The 22,330-nt window shown below is 41.8% G+C and overlaps 1 long non-coding RNA gene across 3 annotated transcripts; it reads left to right on the forward strand.

Moving 5' to 3' along the window:
• Positions 1–407: 407 nt before the first annotated feature.
• LOC114486242 (uncharacterized) lies at positions 408–20,613 on the forward strand. 3 transcript variants are annotated; one of them, XR_008618508.1, is made up of 6 exons: positions 408–3,156; positions 3,882–4,084; positions 4,200–4,378; positions 4,812–4,856; positions 14,815–15,061; positions 20,529–20,613. It is a non-coding gene; the product is annotated as an uncharacterized lncRNA (long non-coding RNA). The 3 variants fall into 3 exon arrangements; XR_003679646.2 differs by lacking the exon at positions 20,529–20,613 and having other exon boundaries at positions 14,815–15,214; XR_008618507.1 differs by lacking the exon at positions 20,529–20,613 and having other exon boundaries at positions 408–3,061; positions 14,815–15,214.
• The last annotated feature ends 1,717 nt before the right edge of the window (positions 20,614–22,330 follow it).

Raw genomic sequence — 22,330 nt, forward strand, 5'->3', positions numbered from 1 at the left:
TAAGCCAGAAAATGGTAGTCTGGACTCCAGAGGGGAAGGGAAGACTATGTCCAGTGAGACCGGCAGGGGGCGGCAGATCACAGAGCACCGGGAGGGTGAGAGCTGAGGGTGGGTCAGGCGGAGGCTCTGCGTTTATGTGGGGCGTTCCAGACACTCCAGGAAAGAACGGCCCTTACCTGGGACCCACAGATGGGTAGATTTAGGTATATTTGGGTTTCACATGTAAATTCTGAGAGAGCTGAAAAGTTTAGGGAGGGTACTGCAGCAAAGAATGGGACTTCCTATTAGTCAAGGGCATAGGGGGTTGGAGCATCAATATTTGGAGTGTGGCTGTGTATAAATGATCACATGATTTCTACTCAACGGCTGCTGCAGGCTAGGTGGCAAATATACTTTTTCTTTTTAAAAATTTATTTTATTTATTTATTTTTGGCTGTGTTGGGTCTTCGTTGCCTCTTGCAGGCTTTCTTTAGTTGCTGCGAGCGGGGGCTACTCTTCGTTGCGGTGCACAGGCTTCTCATTGCAGTGGCTTCTCTTGTTGTGGAGCACGGGCTCTGTGCGGGCTGCAGTAGTTGTGGCACGTGGGCTCAGTAGTTGTGGCTCGCGAGCTCTAGCGTGCAGGCTCAGTAGCTGTGGTGCACGGGCTTAATTGCTCCGCGGCATGTGGGATCTTCCCGGACCAGGGCTCAAACCCGTGTCCCCTGCATTGGCAGGCGGATTCTTAACCACTGCACCACCAGGGAAGCCCTATACTTGGTTTGAATACTCCCTGAATGTGTATATATTTCTCATTCTATATGTGGATTCAGGCATTCTCAATACATTATTTAGTCACATAGGTGGTTGAGAGTTTCCCTGTAGAAGGGGTTTAAGGGTGACGATCTGATTTGGGGGGCCCAAGGCATTAGAGTCGGTGAAAATGGAAAATAAAAAGATTTCATTCTCATTCTTAAATGATAGAATACTTAGGTGTAGAGAAGTAGGATAATTGTTTTCCATCATTACATTAAAAGATGTGATTCCACTGTGTTCTAGAAAATCTATTATCACTCCAAATGCCATTGCTTTGTAGTCAATCTGTCTTTTTTCTTGATTTAAGTTTAAGATGTTCTCTTTATTGCTGCAATTCTACATTTTCATCACGATGTTTGTAAGTTTGGATTCATTTGGTTTCTTCTATCTTTATTAAGATACAGTACGATTTTAAGTTGGAAGATTTATATCTTTAAAAAACTTTAAAAATTGCAGTATTCTAAACATAAAGATAATTAACTGGACTTTACAGAAACTGATCTAGGATTTTTTTTTCTGCATATGGTTGGCTAGTTCCTTCCACAAACAAATAATAGCAGCTGACACTGATGGAGCACTTATTGTACAATAAGTACCTTGATGAGAGTTACTGTTATTCCCCCATTTTACAAAATGGAGCACTGAGGCTCAGATAGGTTCACGGTCACATGACTATACATGGTAGAGGGAGAGTTTGAACGTAGGGCAATTCGTTTTAGCAACTACTGTTCTTGCCATACTTCCTCTTGATATTAGCCTCAAGTTTTCAAACCTTTAGTGTGCTTCTTTTTCTTTTTTAAAATTTATTTTTATTCCATTTGGGGAGGGTCTTAGGGGACTAATAAATACTAGTTGAAGGGGACAAAAGTCTCCGCTCATGACCAGGTTCTCCTGTCCTCAGGTTTGAATGCACTTTCCCAAGCATGTTTCTGCCCAGCTTTTTCCCACAAACCTTCCTCCTCTACCTCAGAAAGACGCACTCCTGCCCAGGGAACCTCTAGGGTGTACAGGGCCCTGAGCAAATATTTTTCATAAAGCTGTCTATGAAAACTATTTGATTAAGACAAAGAAATTGCAGTTAATTTAAAATTAATTTTAAATAATTTAAAATCCATGGGCATGGGCTCGTGTGACATAGTGATTTATTGTTGGCAATATAGAAAAATAAGGGGAGAAGAGGTACTTATGGATTTGTTTATTGTCCAGTTGGTGCATGTGAAGACTCTCTGTAGTGTTCTGGCACCATCTCATCCTGTTCAGGTCCAGGAAACATTCTTCATGTTCTTTATTGTCAAATGCACCATTCCTGGCTAATTTCATACTCCTCATTATGAGGAAAAGGTAGCAATGCTGTTATTGCTCCCATTGCTGTGGCTGTTTGTATTGAAACAATATAGATCTGCTCATTCTCACAGTTCCCTGATATCAGCTATTTAGTGATGGTGATATCACTGCTTATGATGCTGCCTCTGCATCAGGCCACCTGTGAATACTGGCTTCCAATGACTCTCTCAAATGTTGCCTGCTTCGTGGTTGAGGAGTACAAAAACAAATCTTACCTGGAGTATACAGGAAAATGAGAATGATAGATCTCTGGTCTTGTTACCTTTACCATTTGGAATTTTTTAACCTGAAGGTAGACCACATCTTTTTTTCTTAAATTAATTAATTAATTTTTGGCTGCATTAGGTCTTCGTTGCTGCGCGTGGGCTTTCTCTAGTTGCAGCGAGTGGGGGCTACTCTTCGTTGCGGTGTGCGGGCTTCTCATTGCGGTGGCTTCTCTTGTTGCGGGGCACGGGCTCTAGGCGCGCGGGCTTCAGTAGTTGTGGCACGCGGGCTCAGTAGTTGTGGCGCATGGGCTTCGTTGCTCTGCGCATGTGGGATCTTCCCGGACCAGGGCTTGAACCCGTGTCCCCTGCATTGGCAAGCGGGTTCTTAACCACTGGGCCACCAAGGAAGTCCCTAGACCACATCTTCTGACCACATCTTCTCTTGAAATTTTTAGGCTTTAATCACTGCCTTCATAAGATGTGATCTCTTTCAACGTAGACACACCTTTGCCTGCAGGGAGGATGGACGAGGGGCCTGTGAGGGGAGTGAGAAAAGCGAGGCACGTACCTTGTATGAGGCATGTCCATCTGTCCTCTACCGTGGGGGAAGACTGAGCAGGAGACTGCAGTGTCGCCACATGGATTAGGAGTGAGGACATCAATTAAAGCGCCCCCTGGTGTTGCAGAGCGACATTCTCAAGAGGCCTCAGGGGATGTAGGTGAGACCATCCCCAGAGGGCCGCTGGGTGTGTGGCATGGAGCCTGGAAGGGCTTGGGAGACCTCCCTGGGCGCCAGCAGCTGGGGACACATAGGGTAAGTGACACCTGCTGCTGTCCGATGTTGTAGATCTGAGGCGGCACTGAGCATAGAACATGGGGAAGGGGGGAGGGATGACACAGGGGCCCTGAACTTATTCTGTGGAATATGTGAGTGTCACCCCAACTCAGCATGTTAACACCATTTTAGGGGCCCAATCTTGCATGATCTCACGGAGAGATACTGTACTAAGTAGGAAGGGTAAGCCGCTGGCCTGGCTGCTGTCCTGAAACTGGGGACACGTAGGCACATGTTCCAGAGCTCCTTTGGGCATCCGACCAACCCCACGTCCAGGGTAGAGAGTCAGCACTGAGAAGGGGAGAAACAGGGATGGAGTTCTCTGTGTCCTGGTCTGGGCTTGAGGCGTCTTCTCAGACGGCACCGCTGGCCCCAGCCGGTTCCAGGCCCTGAGGGGTGCTTAGAAAACGCCAAGGAAGGCACGTGAAGGAGCAGGGCCCCACGAGACCTGGGCCGCTTGCCCGCTCAGGCCTAAGCCATGTATTGCGCCTCACGACGGTGACCGCGTCCACATTTGCGGTTGCAGCGTCAGCCCTAGGCCTCTGCACACTGGACACAGGAAGGAAGCTAGGTTGTGCTGAGTTCTGGTTTGGTGGATGAGGATGGACCTCTAATTTAAATCTTCTATTTGGTATGATCACTTCTTTTACCATTTGATCTGTACGGTTGTGAAAACAAGCAACTATTTTGTTCTTGACTTACAGCCTGAATCCATAATGAGGAAAGGATGTTTCTTCCAGCTGCAGAGGTCTGCCCTGACCTTGGCCTCACAGGGCTCCATTACTGGATGGAGGAGCTTTTCTTTCTTGCTTCAACTGGCAATCTTCCATTAAATGTTTGTTCTTTGCTCACCTGAGGGAGGTCTCTTGCCTTGGATAAGCTCTTTCAAATCTGGAGGTACCCTCTAGTGAGTATGAATGTCTGTGTAATGGTGTTTAGGGGGCTGTTGTGGTCATTATTGTTTTGTCTTTTGCCAATTATTCCTGTGACAAAGCATATATATATGCTTTATATATATGTAGGTTTGGGTGTGTTTCATAGTACAGTAGGTGCTGGATTCCTAATTTAACAGAAGAGGAAATGAATGTTCTGAGTGACCTGACCAGACCAGAGTCCATAGCAAGGATCTATATCCTGGGATCCACACCCTGTAATCACACATTGGGACTGTCGACTGAAGAAAAATGCAAACCTAAAAGTTGTGAGTTATGTTTTATTCAGGGACCTTACTAAGGGCTAAAGCCTGGGAAGGCAGCCTCTCAGATAGCTCTGAGGAACAGTTCCAAAGAGGTAAGGGAGGAGCCAGATTATATAGGAGTTTTTGCTGAAAAAATAAAAAAGCAAAGACAAACCAAACATGGGGTCGAACATCAAAAGATTACTGATAATCACAAAAGACAGACGACTCAAGTTAATGATTTTAGTGCTTTTTTATATATGGGAAGATGCAAGAATCTGGGCTCATTGAAATTATTCCTTAGATTTGCATCTTAACTATCTAGGGCCAGTATCCTGTTTTCCTTCATCCAGAATTCCCTTCATAGAGTACTGACAGGGGTGGCTGCAGTGGCCGATGCCTTGATGGTGGGCAGTATTTGTTGTTTACTGGAATGACAGACAACATTTTTTTATAGGCACTGGGATAGCATCCTGAGATCCACACCCGGGATCACACTTTGGTAAGCCTGGCTGGTTTCTCATGCTTCTTAAACCCACAAGCAATTGGTGTTGCCACAAGGTTCTCCAAACCCCCGGAAAACTAAGGCACATCTTCCTTGGTTATCAATTTTATTTAAATATCTGAGGGGATAAAGGTTAAGCATTTTAACTGGCAAATAATTTTAACCCTTAAAACATTACAACAAATACAGATATATTACAGAGCAGAACGTGACATGCGCAAGAGTCCCTATCTGGAGCTCTAATTGGGTCTGGGCCCTCCAGGCCTCCTGGACAAGTTTCCCAAAGCTGAACTTCTCTCTCTTTTTTTTTAATGTTTAAAAAAATATTTTTGAGATATAGTTCATATAACATAAACATCACAACTTTAAAGTGTACAAGTCAGTAGTTTTTAGTATATTCACAATGTTGCACAGCCATCTCCACTTTTACCCTCTTTTTGAGGGATTCTTTCATGAAACAGTTTGGGATGCTACTTCCCTGCCGCTCTTCCTCCAGAGAAGAATTCACAGCCTCAGTGACAGGAGGTAGGGAAAAATTCTTATTTGTGAGGGTGGCTTTTGGGGATGCATTTTCAGTTCCTATCAAGTCCTTCCACCTAGGCAATCCTCTCTGTTTGGGAGGCAGCCTGTTCCTTGAGTATTCATGCTGTACTGTGGATGGATTATCACTAGAAGAATCAAGGATGAAGTCTTCCTGCCATAGAAATGACCAAATCACAGAGGACTAAACAGCTTAGAAACTGTGAAGACTCCTGAGAGAATAGTAGGGGCTGGACTTGCTTTAATCAGGTTTCAATGCAGAGACAGGTGTCCTGTCAATTCCCTCATTCAGGGACACATTTGTGGTGACATTAACAAAGTCAGCATTCCCTGGAGACCCACAAAAGCCTGATCCAATGTGAGTTTGTGTCTTTCTGTAAAGATTTGCGGTGGGACTCCAAGCAGTTTAGATAATGGCCTTCTTCTCACTGAAGATGCCCGTGGCTATTCCATGGGGCCAGATCTGTGGTCATGTTGTTTTTCACTTTTCATGCAAATTCACAAGCAGGCTTGAACTACGGTGGCTTCTCTTGGCATTCCTGCCCAGTATCTGCCCTGAATGAGGACTTGATTTTGCCTCTCTTTGGGATTTTCTCTTCTTACAGACTTTCTGGAGATTCTTGAGACAAACATATGCCTTCTCAAAGCCATATAACAAAATCCTGTTAACTTAGGTCCTAGATTTCGTACCCACTGCAAATTCTGAGAACTTGGGGTGTAGGAAAATGGCTCCTGCCTCTTTGAGAGATGGTTACTTGCATAGCTGTGAATAACAATAATTATTCTTTATAGGCTAGTACCATGTGCTAGATGCTTTACACGTATTATTTTTAATCCTTACAACAACCTTGCAAGGTAGGTGTTAGCCCATGTTGACTGAGCTGCTGAGGCTGAGAGAGGTTAGTAACTGGTCTACTTTTGTACAGCTTGCTAGGAAGTGCTCTGGCTCCAAATTTCCCAGGACCCCTCTTCCCCCTTTCCTTTAAGCCTTACTTCTCATTTGGTCCCTTGTCTTGGTGCATTGAAACACAACGGGCTTTGAGTCAGTTGACTGAAAAAAAGTGCACAACCCAAAAGTTGAGAATTATGATTTATTCGGTAGCTTTACTGAGGACTTAAGCCCTGGAGACAGGCTCTCACATAGCTCTGAGGGACAGATCTGAAGAGGTAAGGGAGGAGCCGGGATATACAGAAATTCAAAAAAAAACCCAGGTAGACGAGCATCAAAAGATTACCACTAATTAAAGAAAACCAGACATCTCATGTTAATGAATTTAGCACTTTTCTATATATGGGAAGATGCAAGAATCTGGGCTCATTGAAATCATTCCTTTGATAGACACCTCAGCTATCTAGGGCCAGTATCCTGTTTTTCTCCATCCTGAATCCCCGTCGGGTGCACATTTGGGGACTGCAGTGGCTGATGGATTGGTCGTCCCAACATCCTTTGTTTACTGATATGGCAGGCGACATTTTTTGTCCACAAGTCAGACAGACATGATTCAAATGCCAGCTCCACTAATCACTAGAAGAATGACTGGACCAGTCATGTTACCTCTCTGAGTCTCAGTTTCCTCAGCTCTAATTGTGATAATAATGCTTTGGGAAGTTGCTGGTTGCTATGGAAATGAAATGAGCTGAAGCACTTCCAAGTCCCTGGCATGGTATTGGCACATTACATAGCACAGCAGAATCTCAACAAGTGGCACTTTCTTGTCCTTCTTTATTCATCTTTGTATCTGCCATGGCACCTGGTACAGAGTAGGTACTCAAGAAATATTTGAGGAAGTAAATTCAAAGGATTCTCCATGGCCTTGTTTCATAGGGACGTTGTGAAGTTGGACCCTCTCCAAAAGCTCCCTGAAAGAACAAAAGCAGTTTTGAAGCATGTCAAAGCTACTCACGGTTAAAATCTTTAGGATGAAGCAGGAAGACAAGAAAAATCATAAAAATAACAATAATACTAAAATTCTGAAGTAAAATTCGCTAGGTTGGAGTGCTGTTGATCTTCAAGAAATAGCAAGTTGAGGCGTGTCAAGTTGCGGATTGGCAAGGGACAATAAAAGTGACGAGAATGGCTCTTGGTCTTGGAGGATTGTTCAACAATGCGTGAATTGGTTGGAGACAGTGCACTTTTGTAAGTGTATCCTTGTTTAAGAGCATAAAGGATAAAATATAAGATTTTTGAATGCGTGATGTGGGGTGTTGGAGGGAGTGCACCTTCCCTGTTATGCAGGGAGTGGTTAGAAGTGGTCTCGGAAGGGATTCGGGAGGGTGAGAGTGTGACGTGGGTGTTGCTTGTCCCCAGCCACTTGCATGACAGACACTGCTCACTGACCATGGCAGTTTCTCATGCCTGAGTCCTTCTCAGCACAGTCAGTTGGAATCAGTCTAGACTTTTAAGATCCAATGATTGTTGTCCCTGGCTCCAAACAGGGAGATGTTTGTGCCCATTTGGTACAAAGATTCAAAGACCCCTCTTCCCTCCAAGGAAGCTTCATTCTAGTCTCCTGACACAGCTAGGTCATGGCACCAAAGCTACTAGAACCTCTCAGGATGGCATTAAGATTTTAGAAGTGCAGTAGTTCCCCGTTATCCATGGGGGATACATTCCAAGACCCCCAGTGGATGCCTGAACCCGCAGAGAGTACCTAACCCTATGTATACCATATTTTTTCCTATACATACATACCTATGATAAAGTTTAATTTATAAATTAGATGCAGTAAGAGATTGTTGTTAAATAATAACTAATAACCAAATAGAATAATTATAACAGTATACTAATAAAAGTGGATTTATCATGCACTGTGGCAGTAACTTCTGCAGTTTAAGGTATGATAGCAAAACTAGCACAAATTTCTTTTTCCTTCTTCACAATTTCACAGATAGGAAAGTCATTCTAACCATAAGTCTAACCATAAATATGCAACCTCAGCATATTTTTTCCTTCCTTATGTCAAGAACTTTCACCTTTTCACTTAAAGGAAGCGCTTTAAGGCTTCTCCTTGGCATATCTGAGTTGCCTGCAACACTACTCTTCCCACTGGGGCCATTATTAAATAAAACAAGGGTTACTTGAACACAAACACTGTGATAACCTGACAGTGTATCTGATAACCAAGATGGCTACTAAGCGACTAATAGGTGTCATACGCTGGACAAGAGGATGATTCACTTCCTGGATGAGACAGAGTAGGATGGGGTGGGGCGGAGTGGGATGATATGAGATTTCATCACACTACACAGAATGGTGCACAATTTAAAACTTATGACTTTATTTCTGGAATTTTCCATTTAATAATTTTGGACCACAGTTGACTGGTGGTAACTGAAACCACAGAAAGGAAAACGGCAGATAAGTAGGGACTACTATAGCCATTAATATGTTTTGCTTCTTTTTGCAATGCATTTGCCCTAGAACTCAGACACAAGTCTATGCACACTAGATTAGAGGACAATCAAAAGTACACACTGCATCCAGAATCATCCCTACTCATGCTTGAAGTAAACCTGTTCTTTGTCATTTTTCTTCTCTTGAGATGGGATTTTCTAGGACATACTTCATTCCTCATGCTCCTCAAGTCTACCAAACCCATTTGGCACAGTGGATATTTCTGTGAGAGCTGTACCCACTCAAGGTCTCTGATGAAAGCTTGGCCTGGGTGTCCATGTTTCTTTTAATTAAGATACATTTGCTTTAAGTAGTAGTAAATCCCAACTGAAATTTGGTTATGCAATAAAGATGCTAACTATCCTACATTACAAAGAGTTCAGAGATGGAATGTCTGCAAATGAGGAGCAAAATTAGAGTTCTGTTTCCACTTTCCCTAGGCTTCTCTTCTGCTCTCCTTCATCTTCAGGCTGGTAGCAACCTAGCTTCAATGTTTCCAGTCATCACATATAATCATGGTTATGCTAGATGGAGGAAGAATGTGTGTGTGTGTGTGTGTGTGTGTGTGAGTGTGTGTGTGTTTGTGTATTTGGGGGATGGGTCTGTAGGTTTTGCTGTCTTCTCATTAGGAAGTGAAGAAATCTTTTTTTAGAATCCTCCAACAGACTTTCCTTTATAAATCACTAGTTAAAACTGGATCATATGCTCCATTCCCTAAACCAATCCCTGGGAAGGGGAATGTGCCACTATGATTGACTTAGGCCAATCAAAATATATCCTTTGAGCTGGGGAAAGGGCCATAGGATGGAAGGTAGATATACTTCTTTAGCAAGAAAAAGTGATGGTAATAGGACAGATGTTGAGTAGCCAAGGCTACTACAGGGACAGAACTGATTGGATCAGAGGTGTACCCTTCACAGAGGATGACAAAATTTTCATTGGTTAGTGGTCAGTCAGATTTTCTCTCGTGAGAAGAATTTAACCTAAGAGAAACATAGGTTCTGCTTAGATTGTAGTAGATACTTTAACTAAAAGTTCATGCAGAGTTGGATCTGGGTGAGGCAACCATTTTTAGTTGAGGAGTAAGCAGCTGGCAGAGAGGCCCCAAATCATACAGTGGGTTTTCTGCTCCTTGCATACAAAAAGACTTGACCAGAATATCCATATAAGCTTGCATCCCAGGTTGAGCACAATGTAGATTTAGCTGGTCCCACTGCCTACCTAGAATGTGTTATCTTTGTACTTCTCAAACTAATGAAATAATTTCGGTGGGTAAAAAGCACTAAAGCTAAGATGATGCTTGCTCTTCAAGGCCCACCTGTTCTTAAGTGTCTGGATATAATTCTCAGTAGTATTGGCTTGGCAATACCCAACTGATAGAGTCAACAAGACCTCTATAGTTCCTCAGACCTGACCCTTTCCCACTGGGAGAATTCTGTGTGGCTCACACAGTCACATTGTGTTTCCTGAGGACAGTGACAGCTGGAATGGCCAGTATCTTCTATGCTGGTCCCTGGAGAGACTTCATCTTGCCCTTACTTTGGAATGATAGTTTAGGTGGTTGTAAAATTCTCCTCTGAACTTTGAAGATATGATTACAAAGTCTTCTGGCATTTTTTGGTACTGATGTCAGTCTCATTGCCATGGATTTATAATAAATAATTTTTTCTTTATTTATTTTAAGATGTTCTTCTTATTCCTGATATTCTTCATTTTCATGACTATGTCCCTAAGTATAGCTTAATTCTCCTCAGGAGGCAGTGTGCTTTTCATACCAGAGAATATGTCTTTCTCCAGTTCTAGAGACATTTCCTCTCCTCCAGGTTGACTAATTTTTTCTCTTGGATCCATATTAAGTGAATGTTAAAGCTCCTCATCTTGTGTGTCATGTCTCTAAAATCTTTTTGAGGCATTACATCTCTTTCTCTTCTTGTGTTGAGTCATTTCCTTTACTCATTCTTCTGAGATACCATGCTATATCTAGTCCATTATTTAACCTGACTATGATTCTTACATCAATGACTATATTTTAAATTTCCAGCATTTCTATTTGGTTCATTTTTAAATACCACCTGTTCGTTTTTCCCAATTCTTTTTTTGGGGGACACATTTAAAGCGTCCTTATTTTACAGCCCCTTATATTTTTCTATTAGCTGGAGATCTTGATTTTTGATTTCTCTTGGTTTTCAAATCTAGTGACTTTCTCATCATGATTTATTTCCTCACATGCTTTATAATTTTTGATAGTGAGCTTAATTTTAGTGAAAGATGTTTTAGTGAGGGAAGCTTGTATATGCTGGGATGTGGATGCATCCATATGGAGTACCTGCTCTGGGACCTTATAGTTTCAGTTATTTCAGGCTAATATCTTCCTTCCTTCCTTCCTTTTTCTTTCTTTCTTCTTTCTTTCTTCCTTCCTTCCTTCCTTCCTTCCTTCCTTCCTTCCTTCCTTCCTTCCTTCCTTTCTTTCTTTCTTTCTTTCTTTCTTTCTTTCTTTCTTTCTTTCTTTCTTTCTTTCTTTCTTTCTTTCTCTTTCTTTCTCTCTCTTTCTTTCTTTCTTCCTCTCTCTCTCCCCTCCTCCCTTCCTCCCTCCCTCCCTTCCTTCCTTCCTTACCTCCTTCCTCTCTCCCTTCCTCCCTTCCTTCCTTCCTTTCATAATTTTAAAAATATTTTGCTACATGGTTTATAAATATTTTATTTTAATGGCAAATTTTCTACGTGTTTGTGTAAAATAGACATTCAGTACATGTTTGTTCAATAAGTGAATACAAGTGAATCTTGAAAGTATATTATATGCATGAAACCCATTTGGGGAAGAATAAATTAAGTGCCAATTCTCCTGTTCATAGAAAGAAGAGCTAGCTTCCATTTAGGAAAGAGAATGTTAAAGTGTTGCACATCCTCTCCAAGTGTAGGTGCCCCATGTTTAACCTATTTTTGGAGTTTCCATTCCATTGCAACATGAAATCAGCGTAGAGCAGGGGAACCAGAGGGCAGCCAGCTATTGGGTTTCACAATAGTATCTTTACACTCTTTGTCTCATCCTCCTCTGTGAACCATACTCCTCAGTGACTGCTCTGAGTTAAACTGTCAGCAGCAGGGGCTATAATAATTCCCTTGAGGGTGTCTAACTTAAAAACTTTCTATACCAGATATGCTGAACCACTGTTCCAGAACCACATTGGGATACCTTGCCTCTCTCCTGCCTCAGAGTGACTTTCTTCTCTCCATGTATAACCCCTCCCTTTATAACTTTGGAGACAGACTTTGTCCTCTCTTGTTGCTAAAGCCTTAACGTTGTGTGCCAGGATCTAAGTGTCAGTCTCATAGACATCTGCAATCTTTCTCCCAGATCCTCCTGCAAACAGATCTCCCTCGTGGTAGATGTTCTGTTGTGAGAATTCCTCAATGGATATATAGGCTCCACTCAGCTCCACTTCTCCTGCCCTCTCCTCTCCCATCCCTTCATTTCCCCTAGGGTCCTATTTTCTTCTATATACACACAAAAAGTGGTGATTTTTTCCTTTCAAAATTGTCTGAAATTTTACATCCCTAAAGGACTTGCTGTGGGATTGGCACACTTGCTGCAGCAAAAAGGTTAAAAGAAGGAATTTAATATGCTCCTTTCCCATTCCCTCTGGTGGGTAGGTGGAGTATTCACCTGGGATGGACACTAGTGGGGAGAGGGCTGAGGGTGATGGGGCTCAAGTTCCTGCCCTTAGCCTGGGGAGGGAAAAGAGAGGGAGAGCCCATTGGTGACATAGGCAAGCATGTCCTACTCTTTTTTTCACAGCAGCCTCAGTGACAGCTTTACCTCTCTCTTGTCCTTTCTTCCTTCCCCTCCTCCATTTCTTTTTAACAGCAAAAGAGGAACCAAAAAGAGAGTGTATTAGAGAGAGAACCATTACTTTAAACATAATTAATTCTAGGGCTTTCTTACGGCAGGGTTTCTCAAATTTTAACAAGCATAAGAATCACCTGAGGATCTTACTAAAATGCAGATTCTGATTCAATAGGTCTGGGATGGGCATCAAGAGTCTGCATTTCTAACAAGCTCCCAGGTAATACTGTTATGGAACCAAACTTGCGTCTGCTTGCCCATGCTCAGTAAATTCAGTGTACTGATTCCAGCTTGTGGTGAAGGAAAGTGCAGTGTTTATTGCAGGGTGCCAAGCAAGGAGTCCAGGGCAGCTAATGCTCAAATCACCTGAACTCCCTGATGGGTTCAGCAAAGCATTTTAAAAGGCCAGTTGAGGGAGGGGAGTCCCAGGGTATGTGATCAGTTTGTGCACAATTCTCTGATTGAGTGATTGATGGTGAGGTAACAGGGCAGTGTCACAGGAGTTAACATTATCAATCCTTAGGTACCAGTAGGTCAGGGGGCTATATGCTCATGGTCATCAAGTAGTTAACTTTTTCCGTTTGGTGGTGGTTTTAGCATCTGTAAATCAACTCAGGAAATGTGCATCAGATACTACTATCTAGGTACTTCAGAGAAGAGCTAAAGCTAAAGGATATGGGGGAGGGGTCTTTCCTGGGAAGGTCTTACAGGGTCCTGCTCAGTTACAACACCAAAACTGCTGGTCTATGGACCATATTTTGAGTATTAAGGTATTACAGTTCAGACGTATAGCCAGGTGCTAACATCAAGGGGAGGGAGCCTGGGGGCTGAGCCAGGATGTGATGTGGGATTTTTGCCGTAGTTCCTGGTCTCTGCCACAATGGGGGCAATACCAATGGAGGCATAGAAGGAATGAGAGGGTATGAAATTGTAAGTTTGGGGGCTCTCTCTTGGCAATGAAACAGTACTTTTACATACTTCATAAATCTGTCTTTACCTGGGTGTGATTTCAAAGGGGGAAAAGTCCACACTGAGAAGGAGAAATATCTATGTGACTACTATGTGCTATGAAATTTTATTTTATTTTTTTTGCTCATGTTTTCACACATTTGGGCCAGCCTTAAGAAGCAGTACAATTGCATCAGTTAGGAATACATCCAACTTCTAGTAACAGAAAATCCAGTGACGGTGGGGTTTATTGGTTTCACATAATGGGAAGTCTGAACCATTGGGTAGTGGAATGTTGTCTCAGACCTCATCTTCTATATGCCTCCAGATCTGTGTTCTCAACTCTGGCTGAATGACCTGGGGAATTAAAAAAAATCATGTTGTCCAGAGCACAGCCCAGACCAATTAAATCAGAGTGTCCAGGGTCAGGACCCAGGCATCAGTATTTACAAAATCTCACCATACGAATCTAATGGGTGAGAACCTCCACTCCTGGCCTTGCTTCTGCACAGCTTTCTCCAACACTTTGCATCATGTTCTTAACAACTCTCAGCTGCTGGCATTGGTTCAGTACCAGACAGTGTTACAGCCAGCATATCTGTGAGTCTCTTGGCCTATCCAGCTTGGTTCCCAGATGCTTGATGCAGCCTCAGTCGCTACATTCTAGACAAGAAGGAGGAGGAAGGGGAAAAGGCAGGGCTCAGACTGCCACTCACATCTTATTGGCTAGAATTGTGTCATGTGTCTTCTGCTAGGACAGAGGTGGCTGGAAAAGTGACTACTTCACCTTTTCTAGCCTCTGTAGTAGAAGTAGACAAGAGCAATGTGGGTTGGGAATAGCTATGAGGTAAGAGGTAGGTATTGGGTTTTTTAAAGAGTTGATTGTTATTGCAAACATAAAAATTACATGCCCGTTATAGAAAACTTGGAAAAAATGGAATAGAAGAAAATATACTTACCCTGGTCTCAGCACTTCAAGACAAGAACTGTCAATAGTTAGATGCATTTCCTTGCAGATTCTTACATGTTTTCCCTATGATTAAATTATATTGCATTTACAATGATGAATTTTACCTTTTCTTGTAACATGAAAGGATGAGAATTTCTCCATATGTTATGATGATTTCTTAAACATCATTTTATTGTCTGCATTATATTTCACTGTGCTACTGCATCATAGTTTAACTTTTTCCTTGCTGTTAAGATTAAGGTTTTTGTTTTCCCTTTTCCAGTTTTACAGAATTAAAAACAATGCTGCACTGAACTTCTTCGTGCCCAAAGTCTTCCCCCTGCTTTGTTCCTATCTATCTATCTATCAATCATCTATCATTTATTTTGGTGGGAGAGAGGAGGAGGTAAAGAAAAAAAAATTTGGTTTCTACTTCAAATAACTTTCCCAAAGAGTGGTGATTCATTTACATCATACATCCTCATGGATGAACACTGTTCTCCTGGTTTTCATGACAGTTTGAATTGAAGGTAATGTGTGTAATGTTTTTCTGAAGTCCAGTGTATTCATTTGGACCTATGTGGGGTGTTTCTTGTGTTCTTGATCTCATATGAAAGGAGGGGGAAGGGTAAGCTGGGACGAAGTGAGAGAGCGGCATGGACATATATACACTACCAAATGTAAAATAGATAGCTAGTGGGAAGCAGCCAGGGAGATGCAAGAGGGAGGAGGTATGGGGATATATTTATATGTACAGCTGATTCACTTTGTTATACAGCAGAAACTAACACACCATTGTAAAGCAGTTATACTCCAATAAAGATGTTAAACAAAAACCAAAAAACCAGAAAGATACATGTACCCCTATGTTGATAGCAGCACTGTTCACAATAGCCAAAACATGGAAACAACCTAAATGTCCATCGACAGATGAATGGATAAAGATGCGGTACATATATACAATGGAATACTACTCAGTCATAAAAAAGAACAAAATAAAGCCATTTGCAGCAACATGGATGCCACATGTTGGAGATTATCATACTAAGTGAAGTAAGTCAGAGAGAGACAAATATCATATGATATCACTTATATGTGGAAACTAAAATAAGGCACAAATGCACCTATCTACAAAACAGAAGCAGACTCATAGACATAGAGAACAGACTTGTGGTTGCCTAGGGGGAGAGGGAGGGACTGGGAGTTTGGGGTTGGTAGATGCAAACTATTACATTTAGAATGGATAAACAATAAGATGCTAATGTATAGCACAGGGAACTATATTCAATAACCTGTGATAAACCATAATGGAAAAGAATATAAAAAAGAACATGTATGTATGTATAACTGAGTCACTTTGCTGTACAGCAGAGCTTGGCACGGCATTGTAAATCAACTATACTTCAATAAAAAAAATTAAAAAGAAAAGAAAGAAAGGTATTGACATTTTGGCTTCAAGAACAAATTAAAAAATCATAAATACAACTTGTGTTTGATTTGGGTCTGGGCTGATTACCAAGCAACCATTCAGCAACAATGGTCTCAAATATTTAAACACCCTGTGAAATTGCACTTAATTTAGCAACTGTTGATTTGAAGAAGTGTGCAACCAACAAGGGAATGAGGGGAGAATTTTAAGTCTGGATGCCAAGTTCAGAGCAAAATATTAATAGTCTCCTGCTCACATCTGCCATATCTGTAAATATAATAGAGGGAGAGGATAATAAGAATCATATGAATAATGTTAAATAAAAAGTACAAATAAAGCAGGAAATTTTTTCCATTAAATTTGCCACTTATTCAAGTTCAATAAAATGGTTGTAAGGAAAATAACAATTTAAGGCAGAAGGCTAGTTACATTGTTGCTATTCAGAACTTCTTATGAGCGGAAGAATACCTATCAACTCCCCTGCTTTAAACTTACTTATTTGCCTTAAAACATGTTATTTTGTAACTTGAACATCTAGTTATGCCTTGAAAAGTCCAAGAAGAAAGTAAAATCATACTGAAAGCCAGCAACTGCATCAATACATCTAGACAGATGTTTGCTGGTGGTTTTTGGTAACAAACCCTTTTTCCTCACATTGCACAGATATTCTTTTTATAGGCACAGCCCTGGCAGTAATGAGAACGCGGGTTGGTGCACAGAAATGTTACAAATTCTGCAAGTGGAGAACTTATTCTCTCCTTAGGGGCTGAATTTTGCTTTTTTTTTTAGAAGGTAAAGTTTTGTTTTTGTTCAGCTTTCTCCCACCAATTTCACTAGTATTTCTTGCACATGGAAAGACATATATCTGGTGTGATAATGCTAGCAAAAGTACTACCAAATACCTTCAGCTGATGGTTCCCTTAGCCACAGAACAAGATTTTTTTAGTCAGGATGATTTCCTTTGGGCAGATTCCAGGAAGGCATCACTGGGTCACAGAGAATGAACCCGGTAGTGACTTGGAGTATGTTGCCAGAGAGGCCAGGAGGGTCATTCCAATGCCAATTCTCCAGTGAACCCTTTGCTGGCTTCTCTCTGCCCTGCTGGCTGTGCCCCTTTGCAGATGGATGGGGCTGGTCTGTCTGCACAAGGGCTAGTGGTAGGAGGGTTCTGCCAGCACTCAGGAGAAGACACAGTCACATACACCCACCGATTCTGATGCCCCACCCCCATCCCTCAAAATGCTTGTTGGACATTTTTCTTTCTCTCATTCTCTCTTAATTATGACTTAACTCCTAAGACTTGGGCAGACACTCCCAGTATCATAAGCGGGGGGGCTAGCTGGGTGGCCTATGCTCTATTACGGTATTTTATTCACCCTTCAGCCAGACTCCATCCTCCTTACCAGAGCCATTGCCATGGCAACTGTCCTCCTTTGGGCAATAAGTATGGTCAGCAAAGTCCTACATGATTAATATGTTTGATATTTTACCTTTCAAAAAATTCTTTGGGGAAATTCAAGTTGGATTGTTGAACAAAATAAATAAGCTTTTTATTGATAACAAGGGCTAAGGGTGGCAGCTTTGATAACAGGAAAAGCCTGGACTGGTCACAAACCTGAGACCAGAGTGAGCAGGTCACATCCAGCTCCACTTCAGACAAGAAAGGATTGGAAAAACTCTCGATTGATGGAAACTGACTCAGAACCCAGGGTGTTGGGGAGCTCTAACATAAGATTAGTGCTGAGATGAAAAGTGCCTCAGCCCAAACCCAATCTCAGTGACCTTTGGGTGGCTTTTGGCTGTCACCACTGGAGGGGTCAGGGATTTCACCTACAGAGAGTGCCCTTTGGGGGCCCTGGGCGTTCCCTGACCCTCTGGCATCACACCACAGGTCTCCTCAGCCTTAAAAATGCGCCCATGTCACACAGCACACTGAGAGTTTTGCGGAGGCTGAATGTGTCAGATCAGAGGGAACAGCTAGCCTGATGTCCTCCTCCATCCCCACCATCTTCTGTCCACCACTTACAATAGATTTGCTCTTTCTTGACATTTTGTTTAAAATTAGAGAATTAAAGATTGAAATTTTACAGTATGTTGTTTTAAGTATTATGCTTCTTGGCTTCATAGGCAAATACTTTTTCCTTTAAAGTAGACTTATTCCTCCCTCCCTCCCTCTCTCCCTTCCTTCCTTCCCTCCTTTGTCTGTATTTATGTATGTATTTTGCCTCAGTGGGATTCACTCTGGCATAGTGGAAAGAGAGTGAGGTGTGGAGCCAGACAAATCTTGGATGGAGTCCACACTTTCCTATTGGCTACGTAGCTTTGGCATAGGGTGACCAGATGTCCTAATTTGCTGAGGACTGAGGGGTTTCCTGGAAGACAAGGCTTTCAGTGCTAAACTCAGGACAGTTTATCACAAACCAGGACAGTTGATCACCTTACTTAGGCAAGACACTTAACCTCTCTGAGCCTTGGTGTCTTCATATGTGAAATGAGGATAATAATACTTGTCTCTTGAGTTATTTTGAGGATTGGAGCTAGTGTACAAAAAGGGCCTGAAGCTATGTCTGAGAGCCACTAGATCTCAGTAGATGACACTGTTAGTAGTATTAATATTAGTAATTTTCTATATATTTTTTAAGGCTCGAAGAGATCTTTCATCATCATTCAGTTCTGCCATCGATGCTTTTCTCTTAATTTCTAATGTCTGTTCAGGAAAGGGGAGTTTAGTTTGTTTTCTTCACTTTTATGTAAGCCTAGGTTTCTAAAACTTTACTTTCCCAGGTAAAAAAAAGCTACTAAATTTTGCCTAACATCTCTGAGTGGAGTCTAAGGGTAACACACTAACTGAGATTCAGATTATCTTTTAGAAACCCTGAGAAAGTCATTGAGGTCCCTAAAGTCTTCCTCTTTAGATACAAGACATATGGCTTTTACCAAGCCCCTTCTTTTCCAGATGCAGGTCTGATGTGTTTCAGGTATTGAAGGCTTGGGAACTGATGGTCTGCTCTGGATACTTCCCTACACAGGAGAGTGGAGGTCCAGGCCACCTGCCAACATTAGACCACCTGCCCCACAGCAAGCTTGTCCTTGCTGTTTTGAGTTGGCCCTTTTGTCCAGAAAAAAGCGTTGGGAACCAGGGAGGCCAATGGGGTGGAAACGTGTGGCCTTGGGGAGAAAGTAAGAGGTTAAACCTGCGTATGAACTCCAACACTTGTTCTAGCTCCCCCTGACTCTTTTCTGGTCCTTGCCCACTATCGGGGTGTGGGCCTCTGTCTCCCATCTTCAAGTTTGAATAGAGGTGATGAAATGGGGAAATGAATGCCAAAGTGTCTCCAAAGGGGAAAAACTAAAACAACTCAGTAGAGGTCCAGTTTCTGGGCTCGTAAGCATTTTATTTTATTGGTTCAGAAAAAACAGAGAGCTCTATTCAGCCAGGACTTATCAGCTTCCTCCCTCCAAGCTGTCTGAGATGGTCTGGTCTCCAGGTAACAGGCTGCACCTGCCATATGGACTTCCTGCTTGGATGTTATTATTATTTTTAAATTGTGGTTAAAAAAAACCCACATAACATAAAATTTACCATATTAACTATTTTTAAGTGTCTAGTTAAGTATATTCATATTGTGCCATTTCTGGATGTTATTTTCAAGTTTTTGATCCTCCATAAGTTCTTAGTTTTGTTTTTTTCCTCTGGGTAGGAAATGAAGATATTCTCATTGAAGAAAATTTGGAAAGTACTGAGAAGTATAAATAAAGAAAAAGAATCATTATATCACTATTAAAAACAACCACTTTAAAATATTTTGGAATATATTTCTTTCCAGGGCATTTTTCAATGCACTATTTAAAAGAATGAATATTTTTAAAAATCTTAAGAATTTAATGGCTGTGTATTAATTTACATGTATAAACTATTATTTATTTAAGTCTTCCTCTAGCTGGATTTTAGGATGATGCAGTTTCACTACTCAAAACAATTGATATATATCTTTGGGCATAAATATTTATGATTATTTCCTTAGAGGATGTGAAAAAAAGAGAATTGCTGGATTAAAGAACAAATATTTTTAGCCTTTTTCATATTAGGTTTTACATTATCTTTACATTTCCTCCCAAAATCTAAGTTAAAAGATAAGACAAAATATGATATTTTCTATAGAAGGGACTTGTACGTTCCTCATCTCCAGGCAGGTCCCAACTCTCCCTGGAAGGTTCTCCCAGGAAGAAATCTCTGATTTCTTTTAGCAATCCTATAGTAGGGGTGGCTAAGTGTTTTCATCTTATTTGATCATTAGGTAGTAGCTGCCTTTAGTACTGAGTATTGTGGTGGTATGCGTACTGAAAACCACCACTGTTAGACCCTTTTGTCTGTATCTAAATTAAATACTTTTGCTCCAGAATAGGATTTGAAGAACTTCAGTGACATTTTGTCTCCACGATATAGTGTCTTGCACTAAATACTAAACCAAAAGGAAACTCTGTTTATCCCTACTCCTAATTCCTCTTTTACTCATTTCATATTAATTTGGGCTATTCTGAAGAAAATAACCCCTTTCCTATCTCAGGGTGGATTGGGAAGGATGATAAATCAGCCTGGCTTCAGCTGGATGAATGGAATAGTTCAAAAGCAGCTCCGAGGTGTATGCAAATGCCTGAGAACTGAAAAATCAAAGAAACTGTGGACGCTGCTGAGGACCCAGAGATACAGCTGACTGAGCCTGTGTGAGTATCGGTGAGTGTATGTTTGCTAGTGTGTGGTTCCTGACAAGTATCTGGGAGCTTTGGGCCACTCAGATTGGTCACAGGATGGAGGTTGATGAGGAGACATCAGGGTTGTTGGGGGATTAGAGGTAAGGTATATAAAGCACTAAATGCAGTACTGATGATCCCAAGGACTCAATAAGGAAACAAAATAATGAAAACATGTTGGTGAATCATTGAGATTGATCCTTGAAGGTCACGTAACTGGTTGGCCACGGAGTTGGGACCATAAGTTCAGGTTTCCCCAAAGACTGGATTCCAAGTCCAGTGCTCTCTCCAATGAAATGCTCCAACTCTGAGATGCCAGGCACTTTGGCAAAAATTGTAGTCATTTCAGTGTGGTTGACCTCGTATAATATCTGTGGTGGCAGGATGGGGCTGAATATTACCCAAGAAAAAAGGTAAAAGAATTGGGCATCCCATGGATACATTGATTTAACCCTCTTTCTTTTGGACCTCAACATGAATGACAGCGAAACACTAGCCCACTCCTCGGGATTCCCCAGGGATTTTTATGGAGAACAGTGATGAGTCATATTTTGAGCTTGTACATTATGACTTGCACATACTGTCTTTGCACAGAGTCTTCAAAATGTCCTTAATCTTAGTTTTCTACTATCCAGTTTGGTAATCCCACTTGTTTAAAATTGAATGTGAAGGTTGTTTTTTCTTTTTCTTTTGCCATTTTTTTTAGGTTGTAATTATCAGTTTCCTGTGAGAACCAAAGAAGTCTCCCAGATCTTCCCTCTCTGTACTGTAAATTCTGTGCTATTTGGTAAATGGTCAGAGAGATTCAGAGGTTGTGCCTCTGAAGGTTTTCTTGGAGTTCAGTTTCAACCAAAGGGGTAAAAAAAGTAAAATCAAGGCAAAGCAGTGAGGGCGCGATTGCTAAGGACTCTGGGTCCTTAGGATATAGTCTTTGTGGTATATGACAAATCTCCACTTTTTTTTTTTTTAAGATTTATTTATTTTATTTATTTTTGGCCACATCGGGTCTTAGTTGTGGTGCACGGGCTCTTCATTATGGTACGCGGGCTTCTTTCTAGTGTGGCACAGGATTTTCTCTTCTTTAGTTGTGGCCCGCAGGCTCCAGGGCACGTGGGCTCTGTAGTTTGCAGCACGGGGGCCGTCATCCAGACGCGCAAGCTCAGTAGTTGTGGCACGTGGGCTCAGTTGCCCCACGACATGTGGGATCTTACTTCCCTGACCAGGGATCGAACCCACGTCCCCTGCATTGTAAGGCGGATTCTTTACCACTGTACCACCAGGGAAGTCCCCATCTCCACGTTTTGACTGTGGAACCCAGGCTTGGCCAAGCTAAATACCACTGCTCTGGCTTATAGGAAGAGATGATGGATGGATACCTGGATAGGAATAGATTCATGACTCAAATAGTCCAATGAGTTTTATCAGGATTTTTTTCTCCTACAGATATCAGGAAAGAGATACCTCCTTTTTGGCAAGTTTCCCTAGCTGAAAGATGGCCTATGCCTGGAAATATGAGCAGCCATCACTGCTAGCCTGTGGGAGCAACCTGCCTGAGAAGCACACCAACTGAGAGGAAAGCAGAACTGGGATGTGAGCAGAAAAAGGTAGAGTCTTGAGC

The sequence above is a fragment of the Physeter macrocephalus genome, chromosome 1 (genome assembly GCF_002837175.3).
Source record: "Physeter macrocephalus isolate SW-GA chromosome 1, ASM283717v5, whole genome shotgun sequence".
Lineage (NCBI taxonomy): Eukaryota > Metazoa > Chordata > Mammalia > Artiodactyla > Physeteridae > Physeter > Physeter macrocephalus.